Here is a 22,310-nt window from a genome sequence, read left to right on the forward strand (position 1 = left end):
AAAACTTAGCTGATAACAAAGGCATTGGTCCCAATATAGGACGGTGGATTTTCTCTTTAATTATAAGTTAGCACTGTCACAAGTCTTCGATTTTAAGGGCATGTATAAAACTGTGGAAAAAATTAAGACATGGATAATGAAGTATAGATTTTATCATAATTATCCTTTATAAACGAAATGTTTAGTTATTAAAGTGTTATTTATTACCGATATCAAATAGTCCCAACAAGCAAATTACATGTAATATAAAGAATTTTGCCCCCCCCCCCCCTTTGAGTGTCTTAGTGATTGGGAAGAAATTATTCATAGCATCTATTATATATTGAAATGCAAATGTCAAACATAAATTTCCCATCTTCTCTCATTCGGAAGTTGATATACTTTTTTTAATATGAAAATTAGCTCAAATTTTAAGATCAAGGTAATGGGATTAAAAATCGTAGTACATGTGGAAATGCACAAATTAATTATGAATGCCTTCAGTTATCTTCTCTTTTCAAAAGGTTTTGAGCAATGTTAGTTTTTAGTCAAAATGAAAGGTCAAGGTCACTGGCACTATATCATAACACATTCGGAAACAGATGTAGTACATGTCAAATAAGAACGTCCTATCTTTTCTCATTCAAAAGTCATCGTCAATGTTACAATTTTAAATTTTTATAAATTAGGTAAAAGTTAATTAAGGTTAAGGTAAGGCCAGAAACGCACTGACAAGAAAACGATGAATTTCTTACCTTTCCTTATTCAAAAGAGGAGGGATCAGGTGTCATGGAGAATTGAGTACCCCCCTCCGACCGGTCACCTAGTCTTGTGCGTCTTGTCATGACGAGGGAAAAACTGAAAAATTCATATAGACAATTTGGTTTGTAAATAATTTTCAAACAATTAGTATGAAAAACGTGAGGATTTTACTAAATAATAGTTTATATTGCTGACGTTCTCATTGTATCGACCAAAAATCTTGTGAAATGCATGATGACTTCAAAACAGACTGTAGATATCCTTGTTTCATCAACTTGTTTGTCAATAGTTTGTTTCTTTGAAAAAAATATTCATAAGCAGAATATGTTCTTACGCGTATCTAACCAACTGAGAATCATATATCCATGCAGTATGCAGGTGAAAAGGATGTATTGCCACATAAGTCAAAAAAGTTGACGATAGAAAAGTTAAACTCATCACATTTAATTTAAATAGCATAAAGATTTGTTGTTATGTTACCATTAACGTCTTTTTCTAAAAACATCAAAATATGAAATAGATGTGCAAGACTCTGGTATCTTTTTACAAATTCAATTTTTTTCTGCAAAACAAATATATTAGAGTAAATTCGGCCTGATGTTTCATTTTTCTTCTTTAAATTTCAGTCCTATTTTTAAAAAATAAACTCCTTTTGTAATTGCGAGTCTTAGATCAAAAATGGGTATTGCTAAGTTCAATGGCCCTGGAGTCTTGCTTTAATGCATATATTTTAACATCAGTTAGTCCTTAACTGATAACTAATCCATCTATAAATTGAAGGAATATAATATGCTCTTATTTTATGAGGAAAACACATTTCTGATCAAACTTAGCTAGAAAATAAATTAGATCGGGATCGGAATATCTCAAACTCCTCCTCTTTGCACCGGATCCAAAAACAAAAGGTAGACAATTTTTGTAGCAGACAGCATTTTGAAAAAAATATGCATATAAGATATACTTTCAATCACACTTATCTTATTGAATGAAAAATTTCATAAGATAGCATGGACAATATTTGATTTGATATTAATAGGAACATCGTTGGGTTTTTTAGGGATAATGCACGATTGGCTTGAATTGAAAATATCCCATGCCAGCATCTCTATTGAAGCTTTGTTATGTTTTACAAGCAAACGCATCATTTATTAATTTAAATTATAGCTTATATGCCTATGTTTTAAGGTATTTATATCCTCACAATTTTATGGATTCAAAGTAGAAAAAACATTTTTCCTAAATATACATGTATACATAGACCTAATTCGCTTTAGGTCTATGATGTATATTAACTTATGGCTATAAAATGTATAGATCGCCACAGATGTAAGTTAATCAAAAGATGCTTCCTTTGGTCGTAAGTACGGGAATTAATGTCTCACTAAATGAACACCCCTCCCCCGCCTCCAATAGAAATGGCAGTGTCCATATTTTGCTATTGGAAACCCAAAATATGTGTCGGATCAAAAAGTAAAATAGGAGGTCACAATGGCATTATGTAATAAAGATTCTCTAAAAGTCAAATTTCATTCAGCGGTATAAGAGGAGTTGCGGATAAGAGATAGGGTACCCCAAAGCTGACATCCTGATTACTATATATACCCTCCCACTTTGCAAGCAGGGGGTATACTAATTTTACAAACAATTCGTTCTAAGTTCAAAAAGTAGACAAAGCACCGCAATATAAATTTGGTAATCGTAGTAGTGAAGAAAAATTCGTTTTATCAATGCGGAAAAATATTTTTTTACAAGCGTACAAACTTAGACCTAAATTGTTGCATTTAGGTAGCTTAGAAGGTAATATTTGGAAAAACCGGAAAATTTTAAAAGTATAGGGAAGTCCTTAATGCATTGATTTTCTTCTAACAATGTTCAATGCCATCACCGCCATACTTACATAATTCGTTGGAACGGGGGGGCTAGTGGGGCTTAGCCCCTTCCCCAAACTTTTTTTGCAAAAGAATAATATCATGCATTTGCTAGAATATTGACTTATCTTTGCCATTTTTTTCAAAGTGCGTTTATATGGTCGATATAAATGGGCTTTGAAAGGATTTTTTTTTATAGTGCGTTAACTACCCTTTATGTCCCAAATTTTACGCACTTTTAAAAAAATTGTTGAAGTGCCTAATTTCAAAGTGCGTTGTAATATTGTCGTCATCCTTCTAAATATAATCTATTCTCTGACCTTATTCATTCTTTGACTTGTTCTTATTTATTTTTTCTTTGATTGTTCGTATAATTATACTTAAGTTTTTAAATAAATATTGATCGATTGATAATTAGTTATCGTTTAAGGCTGACTTGGTAATATATTCCACCCGTATAAATAAATTATATTATGCCGGGTTTTCTTTCAAATGAATTTTAGCAAGTTTAAAAGGTAAAACTGATGAAAGTAAGATTTATCTTATAGAGAGAGAAAGAAGGGGGGGTGATCTCGAGTAAAATTATAACAGGTTATTTATAATGCCGTTTTGGAAAATAAATATGAGCATACAAATACAAACAAATGTTTTACGACGGAAACTTTTTATAAATTATGTTTTAATTTTTTCGATGATTTTTTTTTTCATTTCATTCATACACTGTACGTGTTAGATTATTATTAATTATCCCGGGGGCCCTCATCGTCGCAAACCACGGCCAAAATGTACGCTCCTCTCCCATCTGGTAGGAGAGAGCTTTATATGCGGACTCCGGACCGTGGCTTGAGAAAATGGGGGGCCCTGGATATTACAAAAAATCCAGAACTAATTAATTGATTAATAACTTCACATTTATTCGTTATTTTTCGATTCTTTCTTTTGCAGTTTACAGCTGAATATGTACAGGACTTTGAGTGAAACGCGGTTGAAGTGTCAAACTTATACATGTGTATATATTTTAAAACATAGCCCTGTGTGATAAAATTGGATAAGTAACAGACGGTCGTCTAGGTTTTCTCGACTGACATATTTTTTTTTTTGTTTCAAATCTTAAAGCAGACATGAACTCTTAAAAAGGCACCATTTTTCATCTTTGTACGACTTACTACATTCCCTTACGCCAACTTTCCGGGCCTTTCCGACTAGCGGAAAAACGACCTCGAATGTATACATTGGTAGACGCCATGACAACCCTCCCTTTTCACGAGCTTTGAAATAAAATCATGGGGACCTTTTATCTGTGGAATATTGAGTTTAACTTTATTCAATGTAATGATACTATAGAAGGGACTTCTAACTCCGTCTATCCTATATTTGAATAAACAGGCAAAATTGTTCGTATAATTATACTTAAGTTTTTAAATAAATATTGATCGATTGATAATTAGTTATCGTTTAAGGCTGACTTGGTAATATATTCCACCCGTATAAATAAATTATATTATATTATGCCGGGTTTTCTTTCAAATGAATTTTAGCAAGTTTAAAAGGTAAAACTGATAACGAGATGATTAACTCGTAATTACGAGGTCTTTTCTAGTATGTCGGAGCATATAGGAAGGGGTTTCACCGTTTCGACATCCTCACCTGAAAAAAAAAATCCTTGATCTGTCCCAAGATCTAATAAATGGTACAGACCCTGAGACGTGCTACTACCCCAAAAAAGCGTGCGACTTTCGTGTGACTTTCGTGCAAACCGTGTAGCGTTTCGTGTAAACCGTGCAGCGTTTCGTGCAAACCGTCTAGCGTTTCGTGTAAACCGTGCAGCGTTTCGTGTAAGTTGCAAAGCGTTTCGTGCAAACCGTGTAGCGAGCGTGCGAGAAGAGTGTGAGAAACGTGCGACTTTCGTGTAAGAACCGTGTGAGAAACGTGTGACTTTCGTGCAAGAATCGTGTAAGATTCATTCGGAAGTCATTTCATTTTAAATATGGCTATCGATGGGTCAGGATGTCAAATTAGTATATAATTATTGAATTAGTTATGCTTGTGATATTTTAGGAATAAAAACAAAAAAATGAAATTACACGGTAATGTATAATATATATTTGTTTGTTTTCTTTTCCTTCTAAAGAAAATGTGTTCAAATTAATCAACTATATACAACAATTTTTAAGACATTGAATTCAATATACTATCAACGCGATCATAGCTTCTTAAATATTTTTTCTCAAAGAAAGAAAGAAAAATCCCGGTATTATTTTTTTTTTAATTTAAAGCAAAAATGTATCACGGCTCCGCTTTTGTCTTTACATTTAAAGTACGTGAAAGAAAGTTTTGAAACGATGTGTCGTTTAATACTTTTTAATACATAAAACTTGTTGCTCATTATTGTCAAATAAATGGATTTTACAATGTTAATTCACATGCACTGACGACCACATGTTTAGAAACAGGGGGAGGGGGTGTTAAATTGAATTACTAGTACAGCCTTTCATTTTTTGTTGTAACTTTCAATCTAATGTTACTTTAAATAAATGCTTAATTTTCTATTCTTTTTTAAAATCCTTTATTAAATGTGTGCGCAGATACACCCCTTAAAAATGTATTGGAATCTTCTTTCCGCCTTTCAACTGTGATCAATTGCAAGATCATTTACAACAGCGATCAAGGGCTCCGAGTGCATGGCAACTGAAAACCTGTTTTGCTATATGTACATGTTGAGTTCACTGCTTAATGACACCTGAAATATACGACTTGGTTTTTTTTTTTTTTTAAAATGGTTCTATAAATATTTAATGGGTACAACTTATATATCAGCGGATTTTATCTTTTATTTGTAAATCCGAATATCTAACCGTAAACAGTAAAATAAACAGAACTGATTCGGTAGTCTTTGCATGAATATCATGTAAGAAAAGCTTAGGAGAAAGTTATGAATAATTGTATATTTTTTGTTTTATAAATCACGTACTTTTTATTTCATCTAAGATATACCTGAATGCCGGTGTAAAGATCGATCTACATTGTATGTACAATGTATAGTCAAATGCCGCGACTATTAATTAATGTACACATATATATACATACGTCTATTTTATAGTCGGGTTTTGAAATAATTGTACAGTATGATGGGTATAATGATGTTATTTGAAAAGCTTCATGTAAAAAGAGAAAGAGAATAAAAATAGATTAAGAAATCACATCCCCCTCCTTACCGATTTCCCTCCTACAAATAATGCTTACGTAAGATAAAAAAATTCTTTAAAAATGTATCAATAATCGTTAGTAGAGTATATAGGCAAATTTTATTACTAGATCAAAGTCAAGAAAAATAATTCGCCTACTGAAATCAAACACAATATATTCAATATTATTTAAAATCAATGAGTTCATATTCCTGCAGTAAGAAATCGAATTTTTGTTTAATTTATAAAATTATACTCGTAAAAAAATTACATTATAATGAATGACTAATATATAAAAAATTGTATTTTATTAAGCAGTCATTCATGATATCGGCATTTCGTTTTCAAACATTTTGATAAATAAATAAATACGAAATGAAAATTATTTATTAATTAATTACAACTGTCAGAATATTAAATATTTCTATCGGTTTATATAATACTAGTGTACTGATATTTAATATTTAAACAGCTGCTAAATGGGGTTTTGTGAAAAATTTCCATTTCATTATTGATAAAACCGTAATAATGTCCGAGATATTCCGAGTAGAAAATCCAAACCGAGGGCAAAACGTGCGAGAATCGTGTACAAAGCGTGTGAGAAACGTGTACAAAGCGTTTCGTGCAGCCTTTCGTGTAAACCGTGCAGCCTTTCGTGCAAAGCGTTTCGTGTAAACCGTGTAGCGTTTCGTGCAAACCGTGTAGCGTTTCGTGTAAACCGTGCAGCGTTTCGTGCAAACCGTGTAGCGTTCGTGTACCGTTCGTGCAGCGAGCGTGTGGGTAGTAGCACGTCTCAGGGTCTGTACAACACAAAATTCATATGATTTTATATAGATCTATTATTGCGCTTACGGATTTTACAGGAGAGAGAGAGAGAGAGAGAGAGAGAGAGAGTTCAATGAATAAAAGAGTAATTAAAAATTATCTGTATTCAACCAGGTTTCAAGTATCCCTACCCTAGTTTTTTTTTTTAAAAATATCTCCAAATATTGCAACAGAAATTAATTTTATTTTTTTAAAAAAAAAGCTAGACTGTTAGACAGGGATACTGAAATCTCGAAAGACTTCCTGTAATAATTTTAAAACAGCCATATTCCGCAAAAATGTACATACTTTGTATTCGGAGTGAGACAATAAAAAATCTCAAAAATTGATTTGGCAGAAATGTACGAAAGCCGGATAGGCTCATTTCTGAGAAGATAAAAAAAAATTAACTCGTTATAACGAGTTAATTATCTCGTTATAACGAGTTAGTCTCGTTATATCGAGTTAATTATCTCGTTATAACGACTTAGTTATCTCGTTATAACGAGTTAATTATCTCGTTATAACGAGTTACTTTTTCTCGTTATAACGAGTTAAAAACTCTAAAGTATATATATGTAAGTAATAGGAAGTATTGCATATAAAATCGAGTCGATCAAGTTTGTTTAAATATTTCATTGAAAAACAGCAAACTAGTTTTGTTTTGTTTTTAGCTCTACTGGTCAGAGACCAGAAGAGCTTATGCGATAGTAATGCGTCCGGCGTCCGGCCGTCTGTCCGTCTGTCTGTCTGTCTGTCCGTCTGTCCGTCTGTCTGTAAACAATTTTTCAAAATGCTACTCCTCCTACAGTTTTGGTCTAATTTCAATATAACTTGGCACACAAGTAGACTACACTAAGATACATAATTCTGTTTATCGGTTTTTGATTTTGATGAACGGTGTTGCCGTGGTTACTAAAAATAGAAATTTCTGTGAAATTCTTTCAAAATGCTACTCCTCCTACAGTTTTGGTTTGATTTCAGTATAACTTGGCACACAAGTAGACTACACTAAGATACATAATTCTGTGTATCGGTTTTTGATTTCGATGAACGGTGTTGCCGTGGTTACTAAAAATAGAAATTTCTGTGAAATTCTTTCAAAATGCTACTCCTCCTACAGTTTTGGTCTGATTTCAGTATTACTTGGCAAACAAGTAGAATACACTAAGATACATAATTCTGTGTTATCGGTTTTTGATTTTGATGAACGGTATTGCCGTGGTTACTAAAAATAGAAATTTCTGTGAAATTCTTTCAAAATGCTACTCCTCCTACAGTTTTGGTCTGATTTCAGTATAACTTGGCACACAAGTAGAATACACTAAGATACATAATTCTATTTATCGGTTTTTGATTTCGATGAACGGTGTTGCCGTGGTTACTAAAAATAAAAATATCTGTAAAATTGTTTCAAAATGCTACTCCTCCTACAGTTTTGGTCTGATTTCAATATAACTTGGCACATAAGTAGAATACACTAAGATACATAATTCTGTGTATCGAATTTTAATTTTGATGAACGGTGTTGCTGTGGTTACTAAAAATAGAAATGTCTGTAAAATTGTTTCAAAATGCTACTCCTCCTACAGTTTTGGTCTGATTTCAGTATAACTTGGCACACAAGTAGACTACACTAAGAACATAAAGAGACTTTATCAACGATCATTATTCTATTTAGTTTCAAATCCCAGCTGCTTAAGTACTTTTCTCTTCCTTTGCTATAAGTTCAAACCAGTAGAGCTTCAGTCTCGACAGAGACTTCTGGTTTTCTCGAGGGGTTGTGTCTGTGATTGTAGTTCGTTTAATTATAAACGATGCAGTTGATTTGTATTGTTTTACTCAAAAAAACCAAAGACAAATACGTGTACGTGTATACGGAACCTTACGACTGCCTCGTGATGTTGTGTTATGAGTGGACAGTAGCCCTCGAATTTTACGCGGGCCCAAGACCTAATTGCTGATGTCTCCATACCCCCCTTCTTCAAAACATTTCTGACTCTAAAAATAATATATATCACACTGTAAGTGTATATAAGATATGTTGTGTAACTAACGCCTGCCTTAGCTTGCCATTATAATGCATTAATTAAGAAATTAGACATTGATTATGGAATCGAAGCTATAAGGTCATCCAAAAGTTAAACATATATAAAAAAAAAAATAGTGTGTTTTATCGGAGAAAGTTGTTATACTTAAATTGCAAAACTTTGAAGCAAGTACATTTGGCCATATATTTTTAATAGTGTGTACTTAGAGACGTTCACGTATAAATGTGTAAATGTGTTCGATTAAAAGATTGCTATTTTTATCAAATTGTGATTATTGACGGCAAGATACTTGTAGTTCGAACAGGATTAATATATTAAAACCATATTGCAAATTATATTTGCATCTCTTTATCAATTTTAAAGTTAAGTACGACTGATAACTATCAACTAAACTTCAATGGCATTAAAACTACAGCCATTTTTAATTCCTATATTGCTATTAATTTGGAAATAAAAGGGCAACTTATTATTTCGCTATAACGAGATAATTAACTCGTTATAACGAGAAAACTAATTCGTTATAACGAGATAACTAAGTCGTTATAATGAGATCATTAACTCGTTATAACGAGATGATTAATTCGTTATAACGAGATAACTAACTCGTTATAACGAGATCATTAGCTCGTTATAACGAGATCATTAACTCGTTATAACGAGATAATTAATTCGTTATTACGAGATAATTAACTCGTTATAACGAGATAACTAAGTCGTTATAACGAGATAACTAAATCGTTATAACGAGATCATTAATTCGTTATAACGAGATAATTAATTCGTTATAACGAGATAACTAACTCGTTATAACGAGATCATTAACTCGTTATAATGAGATAACTAACTCGTCATAACGAGATCATTAACTCGTTATAACGAGATAATTAATTCGTTATAACGAGATAAGTAATTCGTAATAACGAGATAAAACTAAATCGTTATAACGACATAATTAACTCGTTATAACGAGATAATTAACTCGTTATAACGAGATACAAAGTCGTTATAACGAGATACTAAGTCGTTATAACGAGATAATTAACTCGTTATAACGAGTTAAATATTTTTTTTTATCTTTTCAGAAATGAGCCTATCCGGCTTTCGTAGAAATGTCTGTCTTCCAAGAATAAGAATATTTAGGTAACGGTCATGTCAAATATCCCCCCACCCCCGTTAAAAATTCAAATGCCTGAATGTCAATGTAAACAGGGGATTTTTTTTTTTGCGTGTGTGTTAAAGAACGTACAGATGTACACATAAAATTTTGTATTCTGGTAAAATGCAAAATAACTGCAGACTATAAATAGAATATTTATTACAATTAGACAGGCAATTTTCAGTTATACAATGAAGCGCATTAAAGTGGTAAAATTTTCCGTTTGGATGAAACGTTCTGAGTCATGTTTTGAACGTCAATTATAACATTAAGAGGCTGTCCACCGAAAAACCAGGCAGTATTGTATTGATAGGCGGCACATCGAATGTGACGAATATTTGATATTTTATTGAAAACAATATCAATGTAGTCCAAAACGAATAATGTAATTGAAGATTTATTTGAAAATTCTTATTTCGTAAAATATCCTTTTTGTCCCCCGCTTGAAAAGTGGGGGATATTAATTTGGGTTTGTCCGTCCGTCCGTCTTTCTGTCTGTCTGTAACGCTTTCGTTTCCACACGATATCTCGAGAACCCTTTGAGCTTTTGCAATGAAATTTAGCATAGCAACTCCCTATGGACTAAAGAAGACCCCTATTGATTTTGAGGTCAAAAGGTCAAAGGTCAAGGTCATAAATAAGCAAATTCTGTCTGTTAAAACACTTTCGTTTCCACACGATATCTCTAGAACCATTTGAGCTATCGCAATGAAATTTTACATAACAACTCCCTGTGGCCTAAAGAAGAACCCTATTGATTTTGAGGTCAAAAGGTCAAAGTTCAAGGTCGTAAATTTATACATTCTGTCTGTGTGTAACACTATCATTTCCGGGCGATATTTCAAGAAGATTTTGAGCTTATGCAATGTAATTTTATACCAAAACTCCCTAGGACGTCTCTCGCCCCTCTCAAAGTGCCCCGCCCCGTTTGTTTTATTAGTATTTATAGTATTACATGTCGCTATTTTTAGCGCAGGGGCATGAGGAGAGTTATTGCGTATAAAACAGGTTCTCGGCGGACTTTATGTTCTTATTACATCTATTATAACTGTTTAATAAAGGCTAAATAAATCAAACACCATGGATTGTGTAAAATTTTGAGAATACCGAACATGAAAACATGAATATATACATGTATGTGACTTCAGTTCTGCATATACTTCACTCCATGTAAAGCGACTCCGTGGTCTAGTGGTTATGTCTCTCGCTTCAAATGTGAGAGGTCCCGGGATCAAATCTCGGTCGAACCTTTCTTTTTTTTTTTTTTAAATACTTTTTTTTTTTACTAAATGATAGTATTCAGCATGTGAAATGAAAAATTTATGAGGTTATAAAATCATCATTACAGTGTGATAAATATTCCATATAAAAAAATCTTCTATACACATAATAAAGAATAAGCAATCAAATCTTTATATGCATATTGACATACATGTATTTTATTTCCTTCAGTATACATGTATACATTTAATAATTCTACAAATTCAGTCAAGGGGAGCCGACTTTTTCCCTAAGCGGGGGACACGAATTCTCTGAATTAGCTTGTGTTTCGTGTTCTTGAATTCCCCTATATAAACCATTGAAAGTGGGTCAGAAACAAAGAACTGTAATTTCCAATACATTTTTAACAGGACTATATTTTACTTCTAACTAAATCTAGAAATAGTTCATCTCTCTGTTTCAAAAATAAAATCACGTGGGAAAAACACTTTTGATAGTAGTTTTCTGGCAAAATATATAGACGTTTTTATGAAATTTTGCCATGCAAGAGTTATCTCCCGTGGCATCGGTAAATCTGCTAAACACCTTACTATCGGAATCCTGATGAAATATTTAGAATCGATACACTAAAATAAAATTATCAAACAAAAAATGACTATTTTATTTTCAAAATAGAATTCATTTTCGCCTCTAGATGTAATATTTAGATTAAAATTGGCTCTATTATTCAGGTTGAATCCACGTTTCCATTGATGTATCAGTGACGGCATATAGGCCTACTTGACTAATGTTGCGTCACAATTAAATAGTTACATGTGTACAAGTTTTCTAGAGAAGTTTGTAAATTCTTTGCGTAAAAGTGCAAGGAAAAAGGTAGATGTATTAAAACAAGTCCGTTTGGAGAAGTAATTTTATATATGTCTAAGAACTTATTTTTTTAACTGATTAACTATAGGATATGCGTAAAAATAATAAAGTGTTTATAATGAACATTTCTTATAAAATTGGATGTGAAGAGATTTTTTTCCTCAGAATATCCAGGAATGTTGAATATTTTGGATTTAAGCAACATTTAATTCAACGAAGTTGAGATGTTTACTTCATGATATTTGTAAAAACTTGAATATATACATGATCTATACATATGCTGTCAAATCAAAAATAAACAATTCGCTATAATTAAAAAACCTGAAAAAAAGTTATCAAAATATATACATGTATGGAGGAAAATAACTGCTGAACTCCCCACTTCAATTAGGCACTAAAACGGAAGATAATTTTTCATCTTTTATACTTTTATTCAATTTCTTTATCTATAATTTGGCGATTGAAACAATCACATACTTACATTTAATATTGGAGTAAGAGCATGTGACTATTTTGACCAATTATAAAATGTTTTCATATTTATAAAAACCAGTTTTTGTTATGATGCCACGATGCCGCCTTGCCCCCCCCCCCCCCCCCTTCTGCTTATGGGCTCTTAAATAATTAGGCTGTTCATGAAAGAACATTTTTTTATTCATATAAAATTAAATTTTGTAAAATAGGAAAATATAGAAGAAAGGCTTTACAGATGACAGGTTAAAAAACTTGGATAAAGCCGATCGAGACTGTACACATATAAAACATTTTCTGTATTTAGCTACAGGTACGTGCAAGAATAATTTTTCCACTGACAGAATTTACTTTTTAATTCCTGAGAAAATAATTAAAAAAATTACTTGGAAATAAGAATATTAATGAAGCTATAGGCTGTTTGCTCTTATATAGTTGTTGCATAATGCATGTACAATATTCTTTTTTTTAAATACCCGAGTATGAAGAAATCGAACTGATGTTTTACATGTAATCTTCATGTAAGTAAAGACATTGGCGATTTAAATGTAAACATTTCGATCTCTGGAAAATCATTTACAAGTATTTGACTGAATGAAAAGAAATGAAAGATAGGCATATTTTTCTGATTAATTAAAATGAGGAGCCAGTTTTAGGAAATATTTATAATTTCAAGGTAAAAACCAATCCCGATTGAAATAAAACCGATCCCGATCGAAAATAATGCAAACTTTATAAAGTTATCAAACTAAAGGCAACTGCCATCTATAGGACATGTATAAAAATAAATAAAGTAATTCTTTAACTATATTTCAACAAAAGAGCCAAACTTAACAATACAATAATAGTATTTTCTTCTTTATATAATTCCGATCGGGATCGGTTTAATTTGGGAAAAATCATAAATAATAGGTAAATTTGACTCGTTTTATTTCTCTCAATATACCTTTTCCCACCAATTTTATTAATTGACTCAAAAGATTGTACTTTGTATTCATAATAACATGAGGAAAAAAATCTGTCATAATAATGTATTGGATTTTATAACGTATCGAAAATTGGATACAGAATTCAAAAGTCACTTGCTAAACTCAATTTTGGACCACATAATTTTTTTCTAAAGAAATAGAATTTGGAGTCTTATTTATCATAAAATAAAAGATAAGTGTCTATGCTATAAATGATATTGATTGACACATCCAGCTTTTGAGTATCTGTTTCATATAAAACAAAATAAAAAAAGTAGTATTTTTTTACCCTCATTTTGACCTTTTTGCACTTAAAATTAGGCATTTACCAAAATTAGGACTAGAGGACTACTAAAAATATTTTTGGTGTTGTCATGTGTAAACACTTGCTTTAATTAGTCTACATGCCAAAAATAATTAAAATCCATGACATGCGATGTGCCACCCATTGCCTGGTTTTTCGGTGGACTGCCTCTTAAGACACGCCCATTTCTTTAGAAACGAAAAAGAAACATTCGTCGTAATGTTTAAGGACACCCTACTCTTCGTGACAAGCAACATGAGTTACGCCGAAATGGAGATTTTTATATCATAGGAGAGAAAGTTTGAAAGTTCCTGCTTCTGTAAAACACATATTGCAACGAATTTGTCCATAATTATGAATTTATCATGTTCATTGGAGTTACCATTACACAAGTATCGATCGAACACGTGCTTACTCGGTGTTTATATGTAGACCGCCAGTTTGATTGGCTATTATATTTATTGAATACCTGTTCAACAGGTATTCAAATGAACCATCTGACCGATTTTTCCTTTCTAAAGAAATGGGCGTGTCATTGTATGACAATCATCGTTCTAAAGATAGCTCAAAACGTTCCAGTCAAACGGAAAATTTTACCACTTCAATGCGCTTCATTGTACCTTATAAAGCCGTTATAACTATAGTTTACCCCCCCCCCCCCCTCCACTTTCAGCCGCGCAAATACCAAATAACTTCTCTTTTCCACTTGTGATATTTTCCCTGACCAAAATCTGATCAGCACGGACTAAGTGTTTCGATGTGCTAGGCTGAACGAAGTAGTAACAGAGTAAGTTGTTTACTTTTTAGTTTTTATGGAGTTTATTTCCTTTTTGTGATGCATATTTCAATAAATGGAATTCAGGGTGTATACAATGAAGCGCATTGAAGTGGTAAAATTTTCCGTTCGAATGGAACGTTTTGAGCTATCTTTAGAACGTTTACTGTCATCTTATAACACGCCCATTTCTTTAGAAATGGATAAAACGGTCAATTTTTTTGTTCGAATACCTGTAGAACAGGTTTTCCATAAATATAATAGCCAATGAAATTGACGGTCTAAATAAACACCGAGTAAACACGTGTTCGACCGAAACATGTGTTGTGGTAACTTCAATAGACATGATAAGTTCAAAAATATGTACATATTCGATGCAATTTGTGTTTTACAGAAGCGGGGAGTCTCTAACTCTCTCTTCTACTTTTTTTAAAGCTCCATTTCAGTGTAACTCACATTGCTTTTCGCGAAGATTGGGGTGTCCTAAAACATTACGACGAAGATTTCTTTCTCGTTTCTAAAAATATGGGCGTGTCATTATATTGTAATTGACGTTCAAAACATGACTCAGAACGTTTTGTCCAAACGGAAAATCACTGTCGTGATCCCGTGCCGGATTGGACAAAACAAGATGGCGGCGGGAACAAATCGAAAAAGGTAGGTACCTGAGATTTCGGTAAATATCCCCCGTTAACCGTCAGATATGCTTGATTCGAAGATACTGTCGAATTGCTAGTAAAATGCTTATCAGTGTGTTTAATTGCTACTCTTCCTATTATCTCTTAAACTTGAACATTTAACGACTGAAGACTGCAGAATTTCTCCGATGAGTTTGAAGCGGCATGGAGTTGTTTTTTTCTTCGATTTTGAAAGTTTTGTGCATCCAGCAGCAGGAGAGTGGCTAACAAATGATAATTTGGATAAATGCTGAACCGTTGTTATATGTTTATTTGTTATAACCCATTCTATTACAAAAATATTTCGATTTAAAAATGTTGACAAGTGCTGGATTGGAATCGGTTAATTTTAATGGAAATTGTGCCGGATTAGACTGCATTTTTGGTGCTGGATTGGATGATGTTCATGATAGTCATTTATGTAATAACTTTTTTCTCTTTTATTTTTTAAGCTATGGATGCATAGTTCAATGAAATACCAGGAGGAATTTAATAAAGCTTATCTAAGCATCTGCACTCAGGAGTTTTGTAGAGATGACACCTGACAAGCACATAAGAATTGACCATGAAGCAGGAGAGAGGTATCGATGCATTATCTAAGGCAGCTGCTACAGGTGGAAGTACAACCTACGACGGTACATGTACATCAAGAACAGGCATAGAGAAATTCAGAAAGTCTGAGGAACAGACACTGACCAAAATATTTTTAGGATCTTAGATAGACCGTGCAAATGTATATCTGTGAAAATTTCAAATTCAAAACAATTGCACTGATTTCTCTCATTCATATTGTTTCAAAGATTTTTTTATATTATTTTTCTTGCACGCATTTTACTTTTTTATTTGTTATCGTTAGATATAAAAAATGTTCTTGACTGTTATTTCATTAAATTTTAACAAAAAATGTCCGAAATTTACTTCGTCTTTTTTGAATATCTCTTCCCCGTAGTAGATTAAGGAATGCCTTTGTCTTCATTGACACTATTTTCTAGCAAGTTACTATTTTACCAAAATTTATTGTAAACAATTTTACGGTAAGTTCATTTAATTTGCCGTATAACAGAAGAAACATTTTGATTTTGTCTTCTGAAATACAACCAAATGTGAAATTCTAGTATTCTACTCGATCATGTTAATGGTTTTGTACAGTACATCCACGTAGCATCGTTTTTAAAGGGGGGGGGGGCAGCCAGAGAAATTTCAATTTCAAAGCCAACTTCTTTCAGTAACATTTTTTAATACTACATTTACCTTATATCACAAAAAGTTGGGGGCCATCCAGCCCTTCCATGAACATTTACTATAACATAAGTAATGTTGTTTCAGACTTATTAATTTCAACTTAATTTTAATTCATCAAAAATTAAATTAATTGCATTACTTAAAATGTAATATTTTACACATTAACAACGAAACATTTGAAGTTAAATTACATCGATATCGGGATCAAGCGTTAAACTGTTATCTGAAATCAAAAAATTAAAATAGGCCTAACTTCGAAAATAAAGAACACATACACATTTTATTTAAATGATATATTTATTATGTTAAACTAATTTAGAAAAAACATACAAAAAGCAGTTTATTTGCATTAAATTATAAAATTTTCCATGACAATCCCCCCCCCTTTTCAAAAACCTTGGAAATAAATGTTGGAAGACCTCTTATCTGTGGAGTATGAAGTTTAACTTTATTGACTGCAATGATATTACCTAAAATATACAAGAGAAGGGACTTCTAAACCCTTCAATCCTATATTCAAATACATGTAAACAGGAAATGTATAATTTTTTAACACTCGTTGATAATGATACATTCGAGGCTGTTTTCTGACCTCTGACGGAAAGGCCCTACTAAGTAACATAATGCTTAAGTTAAGGGTTTTGCGGACGATTCCTCTGGCTTACTAACGGTTCCTCTTTCCTTTTTTCTGGCCCCACGAGCTCTTTGAAGTTTACCAAAACAGTGGTCTCTGTAAAAGAAATATGGGTACAATAAAATTTGAGATAAAAAGAAACAGGAAAAAAAAAGATTTTTAATCGGGGGGGGGGGGGGGGTGACCATACTGTAACTGATAACAATCTTACTTCGGTAAGATAAGCTATATTATTTAAATTCCTCCTTCTCGTATATTTTATTAAACGATGCATCCACATCTTAAAAATTAAAGAGAAAAGAAATTATTACATAAATGACTATTATGAACATCATCCAATCCGGCACCAAAAATGCAGTCTAATCCGGCACAATTTCCATTAAAATTAACCGATTCCAATCCAGCACATGTCAACATTTTTAAATCGAAATATTTTTGTAATAAAATGGGTTATAAAAAATAAACATATAACACAAGGTTAGAATTAGTCCAAAGTATCATTTGTTAGCTACTCTCCTGCTGCTGGATGCATAAAACTGTCAAAATCGAAGAAAAAAACAACTCCATGCCGCTTCAAACTTAATCGGAGAAATTCTGCAGTCTTCAATCGTTAAATGTTCAAGTTTAAGAAACGATAGGAAAAGTAGCAATTAAACACACTATTAAACATTTTACTAGGAATTCGACAGTGTCTTCAAATCAAGCATATCTGACGGTTAACGGGGGATATTTACCGAAATCTCAAGTACCTACCTTTTTCGATTTGTTCCCGCCGCCATCTTGTTTTGTCCAATCCGGCACGGGATCACGACAGTGAAAATTTTACCACTTCAATGCACTTCATTGTATCACTTGACTTGTGCACATCTTCGAACCGATGCAGTGATCTTAGTACCAGGTATGGGTACGTTTACAGCGTTCGACGCGTTTTCTCGACATGCATCAAAGTCTGCATAAAACCTGCAAATCAAAGACGCTGATTGTTTTGTTCCATTCAAATGATAATAATTTCAAAGTGTGTTTACGGGTTTTAGTGCCTTTTATTTCATGTTCATAAATTGGCGCAGTGTAAAAATGCGTACTCGTGCAACTAAATCTTTCTTTCAAACTTGCATTTTATTTACTATACTAACATACTTTTCCAGTCATATCTCAGCATGTCCGACTTTGGAAAACAAAGAAATCAATGTTTTTGTCACCCATTTATTTGTAGGGCTTTTATGTTTTTACCTGCATAATAAAAGATTACATATACAATGAAGCGCATTGAAGTGGTAAAATTTTCCGTTCGAATGGAACGTTTTGAGCTATATTTAGAGTGTTTATAGTCATCTTTTGACACGCCCATTTCTTTAGAAATTGATAAAACGGTCAAGTTGTTTCTTCAAATACCTGTAGAACAGGTTTTCCATAAATATAATAGCCAATCAAATTGAGGATCTAAATAAACACCGAGTAAACACGTGTTCGACCGAAACATGTGTTGTGGTAACTTCAATAGACATGATAAGTTCAAAAATATGTACATATTCGTTGCAATTTGTGTTTAACAGAAGCGGGGAGTCTCTAACTCCCTCTTCTAATTTTTTTAAAGCTCCATTTCAGTGTAACTCATGATGCTTGTCGCGAAGAATGGGATGTCCTAAAACTACGACGAATATTACTTTCTCGTTTCTAAAAATATGGGCGTGTCATTATGTTACAATTGACCTTCAAAACATGACTCAGAACTTTTTATCCAAACGGAGAATTTTACCACTTCAATGCGCTTCATTGTATATATAGAATGTATAGTTTTAGAATTGCCATTAATGTTACATGTTACTTCAAGAGTTATCATTCTTTGTTTATGTACATTTATGCAATTTTCGAGGGAAGGGGAGGGGGGCTGTTTCTTGGGGGCGTACATCTCTAAATATCATGACTTGAGGCGAAAGCATCACCTAGATTACTAGATTATAAATTCTTAGATCACTTGGATTTTCATTCATCAGAAAATCCTTCGACAAGAATCCCCTTTTCATATTTAGGGCGAGTTATTGAATACAAAGACGTCACGGTACTTTCAGAACGATTTAATTGATAAACTCGAACAAGAGGCCCAGGGGCCACAGCGCTCACCTGAGCACACCGGCTAGGAAAAAGCACATATCAGATCTACATTAGAACTAAAAGTTTACTGAGGTGGGGCGGGGGGGGGGGGGCTTTAATTTTAACCTCCCCAAGGGATCATGATATGAAAGAACTAGAATCTACATTACCTGAAGATGATTCCATATAAATATTACTAATCATGGCTTTGAAGTACTTGAAAAGAAGATTTTAAAAGGTTTCCCTATATATTCCTATGTAAAACTTTGGTCTTGAGAAGAAGATGAAAATGTGAAAAGTTTACAACGACGACAGACGACGGACAAATTTTGATCAGAAAAGCTCATTTGAGCCTTCGGCTCACTCAGGTGAGCTAAAAAGGGTATTCTAATAAAAAGACAGCTCGTATATAATCTCAAATGATCATTATCGGCAAGTTCATAGTTGGATGAGATAATCTCCATAATAGAAGACAAAAACACAAAATAATCAAATTTCCTATTATAAACAGGTACCCAAGATTATTTTTCTTCTTCAATTTCTTTAAAAACAATGAAACAAATGTATAGCATCCGAAAGGTCGGAAAATATGTCGATTTCTAAATTTTACCATTTTTATGCAAATTTTAATCAATTTTACAGCATATTTTCTTTCAAAAATACATAGAGCACAAGCTTGCCTATCTACCAAAGAAGATTGGGAACAAGACGTGCCGAATGCCTATAGCTTCAGATATAAAGAAATCATATAGTATTTAAAATAAGTTCTCATTATAGAAATATATATGGAATTATACGAAACAAATCTTTTCTGAGAGAAAAAAAAGTCATGGAAAAAATATTTCTTTTATTAAAAAAAAAAATCGGAGAGGGCTACATTACTGCAGCTATAGTATCAGATGCATCTTTTGTGTATAAACCCCAGATAGGCAAGCTTCTGTTTTATGTTTTCAGAAGTGAAAAGAATCTCAAATATGATAAAATTCCACCAAATTTGAGAAAATTCGGGAATTGTCTTATTTCTGCACCCTCTTGTGGCCTTCATGTAAGCTTTGAATTAAAATTAATGCTGGTTTTAAAACAAGCATCAATTTTAGTACAAACTATCGCAGTTTTAACTGTGTTCTGATTTTTACATCAAATTCAAAGCCAGATTCAATGGCGACCATATATACCAGTAACCTTGTCCTTTATTCTTTCTTTATTCCCCCTTTTTCAGGAGATTTCATTAGTTTACTGGGGAGTACATATGTATATATATAAATTAAATATCATTACAATTCATAAAGGAATCAATGGAAAAACAAGCTAATTCAGAGAATTCGTGTCCCCCGCTTAGGGAAAAAGTCGGCTCCCCCTGACTGAATTTGTAGAATTATTAAATGTATACATGTATACTGAAGGAAATAAAATACATGTATGTCAATATGCATATAAAGATTTGATTGCTTATTCTTTATAATGTGTATAGAAGATTTTTTCATATGGAATATTTATCACACTGTAATGATGATTTTATAACCTCTTAAATTTTTCATTTCACATGCTGAATACTATCATTTAGTAAAAAAAAAAAAGTATTTAAAAAAAAAAAAAAAAAAAAAAAGAACGATGCACCCGAGACTTTTCCCATTTTTCTCACATTTGAAGCGAGAGACATAACCACTAGACACAGAGTCGCTTTACTGGGAGTGAAGTATATGCAGAACTGAAGTCACATACATGTATATAATTCATGTTTTCATGTTCGGTATTCTCAAAATTTTACACAATCCATGGTGTTTGATTTATTTAGCCTTTATTAAACAGTTCTAATAGATGTAATAAGAACATATATCCGTGAGAACCTGTTTTATACGCAATAACTCTCCTCATGCTCCTGCGCTAAAAATAGCGACGTAATACTATAAATACTAATAAAACAAACGGGGCGGGGCACTTTGAGAGGGATGAGAGACGTCCTAGGGAGTTTTGGTATAAAATTACATTGCATAAGCTCAAAATCTTCCTGAAATATCGCCCGGAAATGATAGTGTTACACACAGACAGAATGTATAAATTTACGACCTTGAACTTTGACCTTTTAACCTCAAAATCAATAGGGGTCTTCTCTAGGCCACAGGGAGTTGTCATGTAAAATTTCATTGCAATAGCTCAAATGGTTGTAAAACAAGCTAGAGATATCGTGTGGAAACGAAAGTGTTTTAACAGACAGAATTTGCTTATTTATGACCTTGACCTTTGACCTTTTGACCTCAAAATCAATAGGGGTCTTCTTTAGTCCATAGGGAGTTGCTATGCTAAATTTCATTGCAAAAGCTCAAAGGGTTCTTGAGATATGTGTGGAAACGAAAGCGTTACAGACAGACAGAAAGACGGACGGACGGACAGACGGACGGACGGACGGACAAACCCAAATTAATATCCCCCACTTTTCAAGCGGGGGACAATAAGCAAAGTGACTGAATATACACGTGCATGTCAAAGAGGATAGTTGTAACAGATGTGTAACTTCAATCTCATAGAAGTTTTCTTCCTTGTTGTCGTTGTATTTAATTATCAAATTTTGGAATGAGCTATTTTTGTTCCTTTTTAGACCATTATATTATTAAAATATATTATTATAAATTGTGTTTGAGAGGGTGAATCTCTTGTATAATATCTCTCCTAATATTTGCTTATTTACTATCATAAGTGAGCTTTTCTGATCACATTTTGTCCGGTATCCCCCTGTCTGTCAAGCTGTCCGTCTATCTGCCCGTCTGTAAACTTTTCACATTTTCGACTTCTAAAGAACCGCTGGGACACTTTCAACAAAACTTGCCACAAAGCATCCCTGAGCGTTGTGTATCACGAAATTCTTGTTTTCATTTATTTTTTTCCCCAATAAATGATTTATTTCTCTAACATTTTTCATGTATCAAGGGTAAAAGTATATCTGTGTTGATAGTTAATATAAGAAGCGGATTAGAATAAGATGTAACAGCTTGTTTCCTAATCTTGTTTGACTTTCGTAATATTTTAGCTTTTTTATAACAACGAAAGCAACTGGTGGTCCGACCCCCCCCCCCCCCCTTTTGGATGTCCGCCTTTGACATGCATGTACATTTTCTTTTTAAATGCTAACTACATGTACGTGTATGACAACTATCCAGTGTTTTCCTGCGGCAAGCATTATTATTTCCATTTATTTACATGTACATGTGTACTATATCAACATTGTCGATAACTTTTATCAGAGGAAATATACAACTT

The sequence above is a fragment of the Saccostrea cucullata genome, unplaced genomic scaffold (assembly GCF_032062105.1).
Source record: "Saccostrea cucullata isolate Sc308-1 unplaced genomic scaffold, CSIRO_AGI_Scuc_v1 ctg59, whole genome shotgun sequence".
Lineage (NCBI taxonomy): Eukaryota > Metazoa > Mollusca > Bivalvia > Ostreida > Ostreidae > Saccostrea > Saccostrea cuccullata.